Genomic DNA, 10,629 nt, shown 5'->3' on the forward strand with positions numbered 1-10,629 from the left:
AGAGTCCAGACAGACTAACACGACTACCCATCTCTGCTGGGAGCTGTGAAGTGAGCTGTGACTCAAAAAAGCTCATACCCTACCACCAATTTTGTTAGTCTTTTAGGTGTTACTGGACTCTTGCTCTTTTCTGTTGCTACAGACAGACTAACATGGCTTGCTGGGAAAATGTTTCTCATTGGAACCCAACTGATCCTTGCATTGTCTTAGTTGTTCCCCATCAGAAGAGTGACTCCAAGTCCTCACCATCTGGCATTTCTCAGCTCCCTACAAACAGAAATCAAACCCTGTGATCCAGGGCCCAGCTGACGCTTGGGACGCGCTCTCTCTCTGACTGCAGGGCCCTTCCAAAGCTTAACAAGGACTCTGGATCTGGAACCTGTGTTTGGTGGAGAACCTCCCAAAAGAAGTAGATAGTTCTCTGAGCAGCCACCAGCACAACCTGCTCCATACTTACTACTCGCCAGTGATAATAGCCAGAACCCATATGGAGCTGGGGGTTATCTACTGACATTCCAAGTGAAAAATTCATACACCAAATCTGCAAAAACAGAAACTGGGTATGTCTCTGTGTTAAAAAGCACACCTGGGATGTTGTAGTACTTGAAGAACCACCTCCTTCCATACTGTCCAGCCAACCAACTAAGTAAGATGGCCCTCATTGGCCCAGCTCTTTGTGCCCCTGCCTGCAGAGATGAGGTGGTGTCTGGTAACCCAAAACAGGGGGGTATTCAGCATTGGCACATTGCCTGTGAAATGCTCTTCCTAGGGTTGCCGTTCCCCTGGTGGGGGATCCCCTGCCCCCACTCTCTGCCTCCCGAACATGCTCCCAGGGTGACATGACATCACTCCCAGGACTGACATTGTTGCACCACCCCAAAAGCACTCCCGCAACCCTAGCTCTTCCCCTTCAGGCTCACCTGGCACTAATGCCAAAAAGTTTCTTTTCTGCAGACTTTTAACTAAGGGGTTTATTGTTGACATCATTTTTATAGCCTGCGTTTAACCTGAGAACTGCGTGAGACTCATTTCAAGCTGTTCAATGGATCGCGTTTTTATGCTCTGGCTGGGTTTTTAATGCTGGGTTTTAATTAATGACTTCTATAGTGTTTTATGTAAGCCGCCTCGGGAAGGTTCCCTGGAGAGGCAGCATAGACATTTTATAAGTTAATACATAATTCTGGATACACTTTGAGTATGTTAAACTCTAGCATGTACACTCATTCTGCTGGCCGGGATGGTGGTGTTGATTGTACTAACTGTTGCACTAACAACTCTTTCTCAGTCTGTAAATCTGGAAGCAAAAAGATTGCACTGTGATTCCCCATCGCTCTGCCAAGGGAAAGAGAAGCTAAAATGAATGGCACAAGGATGACCAAGTGCCAGTGGCCCATCTAGGTCAGTATTGTTTCTTCTGATTGGTGGTGGATCTCCAGAGATTGAAGGAGAGGAAGAGATCTTTCTAGCTGAGATCCTTCAGAAGACATAGTGGTACCTACAACAGTTTCCTCTTTATATTCCTCTGCCTTACCTGCTGCTATCAGATACTTGTTGTTAATTTCTGATTCTGAACATCCTATAGGAAAAAATAAAGTACAACTATCATGCAAAGGAAGCAAGGAAGGAAGACTGACAAAGGTTTGTCAAGGGAAGAGAACCACAGGTCTGTCTACTAAGGCGGAAACATTAGTTGTTTTGCCTGCTGTGTCAAGAGCAATTTTTAAAAAACTACCCTTTGGAAAGGCCTGCTGCTAGTGTGCACATGTAGCAAGCAAAGGTGCTATGGCTTCTCATTCTTTTTGCATGCACACTGAAAGGAGCAGGAAATATGGTGACCCAGAGGCAGAGAGGATTCCTCTCTGGCTCTGACCCTTGGCATGTTCCTTACTATAGTACACTTCCTGATGTTCACTTCCTTTTCCTGTCCTTGCTCTCTTGTTCCACTTCCCAAAATCCTAGCTTTGACACCAGCAAAGTCATAACTTTGGCTCCCTTTCTTCCTGTCACCTGACTCTGACCTCACATGCATGCAGCTCAGTGGGTCTCAGGTCTGGAAAGCCCCTAATCAAATGTGCTGTGTCAGAGTGGATCTTCATCCAGAAGTGGGTCCAGCATCCAAGATGATAAGCTAGTTGCATGAAACAGAAGAATTTCTGGAGCGCCACTTTTTCATTGGCCGCTCCACCCCTTTGTTTTCCTGATCTTCAACTTTCAGGGCTCCAACCCAGTCCAATACTCCTCCTTACAGTAAATGACCACTGATAAAATAGTTCTCTGTTGGCACTTGACACTCTAAACAAATCTCCTGTCTTCCTCTCTCTCTCTCTCTTCCACCTTAATTAGTTACACTGACATTAATCAGGTTGCTGAGAATAAGGCATATTCTTTGCAAGTGCAGGGCTTGAAAGCAGCGGGCTGCAGCTGATCTCCCCCATTAGAATGCACAGAATTTGGACGCCTTCCCACCCCTCAAAGCAAATGAGCAACTGACTTAATGTACGTATTTTGTACAAATAGAATTTCTTTCTGCATAGAATGAATTGTGGTTTGAGTTCAGAATAATCTCCAGTGACTATTAATGGTTTTAGATTGATTTTTACTTAACATTATATTGCAGATCTGCTTGTTTAAAATGAATATTGTTAACCTTTTAGAAAAGCTTTTTGGCTGAAAGATGGGATTTTAAAAAAATCCATAAATAAAGTCATAATCTTGCTTCCTCCTCTTGCAGAAAAGTTTTTGTAGTCATGAGGAATATTGAAGGGCACCACCCCAAATCTGGGTGGTATCAGGTAGGAATCGAACAGCATCTTGCATTTTCAGCTTTGGTGGTAAATGTGTGTACCCAACACACAATTTTAGCAAATTCTATTTTAAAAGTGGGAGATTGCCCATCAGATTTCTGGTCACCTTGGATTTGAGCTTTTTCTCTTGAATACAATTTACCATTGTACGATTTTGGCTTATTAACTTTAAACTCAGAACTCTTCACCTAACACGAGGTATCACTCACTGGCAAAGAGCTGTTGGTGGTATCAGCATGGAAGTTAGAATACTGGGAGATGGTGAGAGGACCAAGATCCCCTGGGTAAAGGAAACGGGAAGAAGAGACTTTGGCGCTTGCACCCCATTCTCCTTTTATCCATAAGTTTCTAATTTCACCTACAACCTCTTGCTGACTATATGTCCGGCCATTTCTGATCTGCCTGTATCCTCCAGTTCTGTGGCTATCACTGTTCTTTACTTTAGAGATCCCCCTGCTTGTGGGTTTTTCTGTTCATGTTTCTATTCCTAAAGAAGAGGCTGGATGAATATTTGTCAGGGATGCTTTAGGCTGATCCTGCACTGGGAAGGGGGTTGGACTAGATGGTCTGTATGGCCCCTTCCAACTCTGTGATTCTGTGATTCTATACCAGGCTGGGGGAGGGGGGGGGAGGGCTGGAAGGAAGTCTAAAAGTGAAACTCACATCCTTCCTAAGTTTTCTTTGTGCCAGCTGGCCAGCGTAATTGCTTCTCTGGTTGCGTTGTTCACAACTCTTCCCATGCTCCTGTTTTTCCTGTGCCTGTGCAGACCCCTTCCATCTTGCTTGTTAAAACCAAAGGGTATTTGGGAGAATTGGAATGCATTAGTCTTCCTAACATAGGGAGCCTACTTAGTCTTAAATTGGTGGTTAGCAAACATACAGATAATTCCTCCACATTCTTATTTATCTTCCCCCAGTTCAGCATCCTGTTGGAACAGATGCCTCGGCGTCTGTTGGGGAGGCTCTAGTCAGTGGAGTGGAATACGAAGGTGCGTGGAATTCGGCATTGACGAAACTCAATCTAAACAAATTGTAGCTCTTTCTCCGTTGACTAGATTATCTGTCTAATCAGATTTCCCCAAGGCCCTCCTAATAACTGGAGATTCTCAGAATGCTCTTGTCTTTAATGTCTGTGGAACAGGAGGCAAAAGATCAACAAAGAAGTCACAGGCGGTGACGAAGATAGGGCGAGAGCTCTGCACGTACCCCGATGGCTGCTGAATGGTTCTTCTATTAGCGCATGCACCTGCCAAGGCCTTGGCTGCGCTGCATCAACACTCTTTTAGATCCTATGGCTTGCAATGACAGTGGTAAGTGCAGCCAAATTTCTCTCCTGATCACTAGGCGCTACAAATATGTCTATCCTCAGTTTATGCTCATTATATTAGAGGAAAATAAGAAGACCCCCCAGAGAGAGAGAGAAAGAGAGAGAACAGAAGGATGTTCTCTTTCCCTTGCCTCTAGGCTTTGTAGACCCTTTCTGCATCCACATGCACACATGTGTTTGATGGACAGAAGATACTTGGCTAGAATCTCCCATCTGCACACACTAGAGTATAGACATAGAGTAAGCCATAAATAGAACCAGGGCAGAGAACTCTTGTGAGTGCCTGGACTACTCAGACCTGGAAAAACAGTCATTAAGGAGAGGATGCCCCTGAGCATGTGCAGTGTACCTTTGCTATACCATCCATAGAGGGAGTAAGGAGCAGAAATGGCTGGCTTCTGGGCAAATTTGCATCCTCACACTTCTCTTATTCTCCAAGGCAAAAAGATTTTGGTCACATTTTAGGCAGAAACCGCTTTTCAGTTTTTTGTTTTCAGAAATAAACGCAACTTGCTTCCTCCAGCGCTGGATCTCGGCACCCCCTGAAATACTCTGCTCCAGGCATCTTCCAAAATAGCTGCTCGGCAGCAGGTAATTACAGGCTTTGCTGTTCTTCATTCATATATATTATTCATGTATAATGAATTGTACACCCACATCTGTACCTCTGTGACTAGATAAAAGCCTCTGCCATAGGGTTTGGATCCTGCTTAAAGCTACTCTCCTTGCTAAGAGGTCAGTGGTATTATGGTCTGCAAGCTGCTGCCCCTCAGTAACTTTGAAGAAACTCTCTTTACCATATTTAAAGCTGCAGGAACACAGAGGCCAAGGTAGGAGGCGGTGGCCCCAGCCCAGTTTCGGAGCGAACTCACACCCTTGAGGTAGTTCTTCAGAAGATGTCCGGTCAGATGACGTCATTTCTGGTTGGATGAGTGACTACAGCTGAGCTTCCTGACAAGGAAACAAGCTCATGTAACTAGTCTTGATAGAAACATGAAGAAAATCTGCTCATTGTTTCTTGGATGTTGCCGTTCTCATTCCTTGATGGGCTGAGAGCCAAGCTACAAGGGACACCTGACCCAGGTTGGACACTTGTCAGCTTCCCTCAAGTTTTGATGGGAAATGTAGGTGTCCTGGTTTTACAGCTTGGCTCTCCATTACAGCTGCAAGACCAGGATGCCTACATTTCCCATCAAAACTTGAGGGAAACTGACAAGTGTCCAACCTGGGTCAGGCGTCACTTGTAGCTTGGCTCTGAGTGAGTAAGTTAGGAATGCAGAGCTTAACTCCTGTATGTCTTAAATCACAGGGGACATCATCCTGTCTTCTGACCTATTGCCTGCTCCCAGAAGCTGCTGCTGCTCGGTCTTGCTTCTTTGAGCAGCTGACAACATGTGTGTGTAGTAGTAGTAGTAGTAGTAGTAGTAGTAGTAAGTTTATTGCAATTAGCCATTAGCTGTAACAAATTTACAATTAGCAAATAAAAGATACAGTTGATATCGACTCCATAAATTCCAAGGACTACAAAATATTAACACAACTACAGCAAATAATACCCAAGGACCATAAGCTAAAGAATTATCTATCCCTTGGGGAAAGTATCTGGGACTCTTTGGCAGAAACTTTGGATTTATAATAACAATAACAACAACATTTAATTTATATACTGCCCTTCAGGACAACTTAATGCCCACTCAGAGTGGTTTACAAAGTGTATTATTATTATCCCCACAACAACAATCACTCTGTGGGGTGGGTGGGGCTGAGAGAGCTCTGCCAGAGCTGTGACTGAAACAAAGGTCACCCAGCTGGCTTCAAGTGGAGGAGTGGGGAATCAAACCCGGCTCTCCAGATTAGAGTCCCGCGCTCTTAACCACTACACCAAACTGGAGGTCACTTTGCTGACCTCCCAATATTCAACTTCCCATCTTGTCCTATGTGGGGATTTTGATGCAAGAATAGGATTAGGAGAAGTAGGCCAGAAGGTGGGCGTATAGCATCAGGCTGTTCACTGCTCCCTGCACCTGACCCTCAGCGCCCTCCTCTTTCATTTCCTCTCATTCCCTCTGCCTGACATGCCTTTTCCTGTTCAGGAACGAGCACAGCTGGGTAGGGGGAGCTGGGGCAGATTTAACTTGGAGGCTTTCCACTTGGTGACCAGCAACGGTTAATGCTGCTTGTGGGTAGCAGAGACAACAAAGATTTTGCTACACTCCCTCCTCCAGCATCACACTTTGCCCAGCAACCAATCTGCTGTTTTTCACTAAGCTCCAGAGTTGCTTTAATTTTTGGTAATAGACTCCCTTTCCTGTTAATGGGCTTTTCCTTTCATGTCTTGTGCATCTCATTCAAGAACCTTGACCAAGAAGCTGAATGTAGAGTAGGAATTAGTGAACCCAGAAATCCGAGTGGTTTGAAAGATAATGAGATTTTGTCTGATCTTGTTTACAGAAACTTCAGTTCTCTTTCCTCCCTTCCATTTCTTTTTTATATGAACTAGAACTCAGAACAATCTTTTTGCATTATGGAAAGTCTAAAGGGGAAAAAAACCAGTTCGTAGATAGAGCGAGGAATGCTGCGTATTTGGGGAGGCAGGAAGAGAGAGATACGGAGACCCCAAATTGCAAGTGACATATTCCTGAGTGCCCCCTCAGAGATGCAAAAAGATTCTCTTTTCTTGCTCACCATTTCGGGAGGCCCTTGGGGAGCTCAGCCTCTCCAAGTCATTGGACTGAGGCAAATTGCCAACGTGTGTGAACAAAATCTAATCTGCAGTGTCCGACGCCTGCATTGGCTCCGTCTCGCAGCGCCTCTGATAGCTGTTTTGATGAGCTGCTGAAGGTACAAGAGTTCCAGCAGGAAACTGTAAACGAGATGTCCTCTCTCGGCACGCCAGGCCTGCTTACGCCCGTTTTTTATGAAGGATGCCATGTCGCGAGCTGGGGCAGGAAGCAATTCCGATCTTTTATCAATGTCACAGCAACTAAAACGCTAAGGACGGTGCTGCAGGTGTTATCCAAGGCTCAGCAGTGCTGGTGGAATAGCCAACTTTGCTCTCATCTCAGCCTGGAAGCAAACAAATGTCCCCCTCCTTATCAGAACAAGGAGAAGAGAGCTCTGGCAATATTTTACAGGCAAAGCTGGGACAGCTGCAGATCAAGAATTTCAAACATGGACTGTAGCCCTTAGAAGGATAGTTGGCCTGCAGTAGAACAGCAGGATGGGAGTCCAGGGACCCCTTAGACACCAAGAAGGTTTCTAGGGTATGAGCTTTCGAATCAGACTGCCCTTATCTGAAGAAGGCAGGTATCTAACAAAGGGAGCTGTGACTCTTGAAAGTCTACACCCTAGAAATCTTGTTGGTCTCTCAGGTGCCACAGGACTCAAATCCTGGCATACCCCCTAGAAATGTGGCTATTTAATGTTTAATGGTACTGTTCTACGTTAGTGGGTGATTCATAATTACATTTTTAAAAAATTTATTTCAGATTTGTATTCTGCCCTCTCTGCTAGCAGGCTCAGAGCGGATAACTACATATTAAAAATACAATTAAAAGTTCATGTACATTAAAAACAACACATTTAAAACAGGGTGGTGGACAGCCTTCACAGGGAGGGTTAAAATATACACCCCTTTTTCCAGGCCGGTGGAGGCCCAGCCTAAGCCATATGCCTGGTGGAACAACTCTGTCTTGCAGGCCTGGCAAAAAGATAGTAGGTCCTGCCGGGCCCTCATTTCAGCAGACAGAGCGTTCCACCAGGTGGGAGCCAGGACCGAAAAGGCCCTGGCTCTAGTTGAGGCTAGGTGGGCCTCTTTGGGGCGAGGGACCACCAACAGCTGTTTGCCCCCTGATCGGAGTTCCTAGGGTTGCCAGCCTCCAGGTAGTGGCTGGAGATCTCCCGGAATTACAACTGGTCTCCAGGCCACAGAGATCAGTTCACCTGGAGAAAAGTTCACCACCCAAAACCCCTGAGGATGGGCGGTTTATTATAATAATAATAATAATAGTAGTAGTAGTAGTAGTAGTAGTAATAATAATAATAATAATACAGCCAGTTTGGTGTAGTGGTTAAGAGCGCGGGACTCTAATCTGGAGAGCCGGGTTGGATTCCCCACTCCTCCACTTGAAGCCAGTTTGGGCTAGTCACAGCTTGGGTTATTCACAGCTCTCTGCAGCGCTCTCAGCCCCACCCACCTCACAGGGTGATTGTTGTGGGGAAAATAATGACATACTTTGTAAACCACTCTAAGCGGGCATTAAGTTGTCCTGAAGGGCGGTACATAAATCGAATGTTAATAATAATAATAATAATAATAATAATAATAATAATAATAATAATAATAATAAATGGCTACTTTGGGGGGGGTGGGCTCTATGGAATTATGCCATGCCAAGGTCCTTTCCCTCCCCAAACCCCACTTTCTCCAGGTTTCTCCAGGTTTCACTCCCCAGATCTCCAGGAATTTCCCAACTTGGAGCTGGCAACCCTAGCGTGTCCTCTGGGGAATATATGGGGAGAGACATGCATTACGTAAACATACAAATCAACAACAGCCCCCCCCCCACACACTCCAAGAGGGATCACATACAAACACATGAAGCTGCCTTATCTTAAATCAGACTACTGATCCATCAAGATTTCTTTTTTTCTTTCTTTCTTTCTTTTTCTTTTTCTTTTTCTTTTTCTTTTTCTTTTTCTTTCTTTCTTTCTTTCTTTCTTTCTTTCTTTCTTTCTTTATTTATTTATTTATTTATTTATTTATTTATTTATTTATTTATTTATTTATTTATTTATTTACTTAAATTTATAGTCTACCCTCCCCAACCAAGTGGGCTCAGGGCGGATCACAACAATTTAAAACACACTACACAATTCATCAGCAGTAGCCATTAAAATATAAATAATACATATCATTCATTTAAAACATATATTAACACCATATAAATACAGCTATCAACAATAAGATGAGTCTTGTCTGCTCAGACTGGCAGCGGATCTCCAGGGTCTCAGGAGGAGATATTTCATACCAGCTACGACCTGATTCTTTTAGCCAGAAAAACCAGGGGTTGAACCAGGTACCAAGCAGATGCTCTTCCACTGAGCTGCAGACTCTGCCGTAGAGTTATTTTGAAGCTAAAATGTCTTCATGTACGTTGCCATGAGCTGCTTGGAGACTGGGTGAGACATGAATATGAGAACTGAGACAGCTTCAGATCTGCCAAAGAGTAGGCCTGAACATTTTGAGGAAGGACTTTTTCCTCCTTTGGAGGGCCTGTTTTTTTTATTTAATATGTGCAGATACATTTAAGGGGGAACAAACTTTCATCTGAAGAGTTAAATCCCTCGCTCAGGCACCCAAGCTCAGAAAGCAGAGAGAGACGGTGAATTCTGCCACACTGTATGAACAGCAATCACAACGTGCAAGCTGCCTCTCTTCCCTCCACCTAGCGACAGCGATCCATGCAACGGTCACCTCCAGGTTGGATTCCTGTAACTAGCTCTACCCCGGGCTGACTTTTGGCCTGCTTTGCAAGTTGCAACCGGTCCAGAATGCAGCGGCACATCTTTTGACCGGGACTCCGTTCCAGTCACATGTGACACCTGTGTTGTGTCAGCTGCACTGGCTCCCAGTGGAGTTCCGGACCAGGTTCAAGGTTTTGGTGTTGACCTTTAAAGCCCTTAGTGGACTGGGACCAACATACCTGCGGGACCGCCTCTCACCCCACATTCCCCGGAGAGCACTTTGCTCCGTAGGAAAACACTTACTGGTGGTCCCTGCCCCCAAGGAGGTTTATCTCGCCTTGACCAGGGCTTGAGCCTTTTCAGCCCTGGCCCCAACCTGGTGGAACTCTCTGTCTGAAACGACTCGGGATCTATTATCATTCCGCCAGGCCTTTGGTGGTTGAGGCGAGCAGCCTCCTCTTTGGCCTCCCACTGGGGAGGGGGAGCATCCTCCCCCTCCCGGTCTTTGCCTTTTGCTGCTGTTGCCATCTGCCGCCCTGGACCCATGATGATTAAGCATTGCTGAAGGAGGGTTGTGGAATCACAACTACATTGTTGCTGCTACCAGTTTTTAATTGTTTATATTGTATATAATGTTATACATTTTAATTGTTATTGTATATTGTATTGTTTTAATCTGTATGTTATCTGCTCTGAGCCTCCTTCGTGGGGAGAAAGGACTACAAATCCAATAAATGAAATGAAATGAATGCTTGTCTGGGAATTGGATTCTGTGCACCCACCCTTGGTCTTCCAGTGAGGCATTGGGCTCAGGCAGAAATCTCACAAGTGCAGCTTCTCCAAACACTGCCTCAATTAAACAGCCTTCTCACCAAATGAATGTGGTTTCAATGTATTTCACCCTGAGGGAACCCAGTACACAGTTAGATGTGCCATTGAAGCCAAATCTACTAAATCAGGAGCACAAAGTCCTATCAAACTACTCTGTACCCTTGGAAAAGGGCAGAGTAACTCCAGAAGTAACTCAGAGAC

This window comes from Eublepharis macularius, chromosome 14 (assembly GCF_028583425.1).
Source record: "Eublepharis macularius isolate TG4126 chromosome 14, MPM_Emac_v1.0, whole genome shotgun sequence".
NCBI lineage: Eukaryota > Metazoa > Chordata > Lepidosauria > Squamata > Eublepharidae > Eublepharis > Eublepharis macularius.